The sequence below is a fragment of the Balaenoptera musculus genome, chromosome 2 (genome assembly GCF_009873245.2).
Source record: "Balaenoptera musculus isolate JJ_BM4_2016_0621 chromosome 2, mBalMus1.pri.v3, whole genome shotgun sequence".
In the NCBI taxonomy this organism is placed as follows: Eukaryota; Metazoa; Chordata; class Mammalia; order Artiodactyla; family Balaenopteridae; genus Balaenoptera; species Balaenoptera musculus.
In genome coordinates this window covers 101,090,949-101,091,900 of record NC_045786.1, presented here as the reverse complement: position 1 = coordinate 101,091,900, position 952 = coordinate 101,090,949, and the positions used below count along the sequence as shown (strand labels likewise).

Sequence of the window (952 nt, the reverse complement as noted above, 5' to 3'; positions counted from 1 at the left end):
GCACCACACCTCCTTCCTGTGCCTGTAAATCATATTAAATATTCCAGAAGTAGGTGGAACTGATGACCTGACAGTTCAGGCCTGGCAGGGATAGATCATTCTTTGGTTTCAAATGGGTGTCATCGCCTTTTGAATGAACTATGAATATGGTGTGACCCTTAGAGTAAACAAAGGAACTGAGTACAATAGCTCTAAAGTTGCTCTCTCCAATACGACAGCTACTAGCCACATGTGGCTACTTAGATTTGAATTAATAAAAATTAAAGTTCCATCGCTTCTCGGCCTTTTGGCTAAGATCAAGTGTAGTATCTGTTCTTATCAGTTTAATATCTGATACGTTCTCTTTCTGAGAACAACATATTAAACAGATTTTTTGGAGCAGGAAGTTGGAGTAGGAGCTTGCTCCATCCACTTCACACATTGATCTGGTATTGCAGTATCTCCAGGACTGGTGCACTCCTCTGGGGATAATAACTGAAGTTTAAAAAGCAATAACCAGACTTCCCTGGTGGTCCAGTGGGTAAGAATCCGCCTTCCAATACAGGGGGCGCAGGTTCGATCCCTGTGCTGTCACTGCAATGAGAAGCCCGCACACCGCAACGAAGAGTAGCCCTGCTCGCCTCAACTAGAGAGAGCCTGCGCACAGCAATGAAGACCCAATGCAGCCAAAAATAAATACAGAAAAGAAAAGAAAAGAGAAGAAAAGAAACAGCCCTAAAGAAGAGATGCATAGGTTGAGATACTGGGGAAGAGGCAAAGAGCTTCCATTCCCTCTCGGGATGTGTGACCCTCCCAGCATCTGGATGTGATAAGCAACTTATAAGTTCTTGGAACCCTTTTGGTTAGCGTTTTTTTAATGGAGGCTTCATTACATAGGCATGATTGATTATATAATTGGCCATTGGTGATTGAATTCAATCTCCAGCCCCCTCCCCTTCCTCGACCTTGAGGA

The 952-nt window shown here is 43.8% G+C and overlaps 1 non-coding gene across 1 annotated transcript; it reads left to right on the top strand.

Moving 5' to 3' along the window:
• Positions 1–270: 270 nt before the first annotated feature.
• On the top strand, positions 271–462 carry LOC118891498. Its single transcript, XR_005019065.1, has one exon. It is a non-coding gene; the product is annotated as a U2 spliceosomal RNA (small nuclear RNA).
• Positions 463–952: the final 490 nt, after the last annotated feature.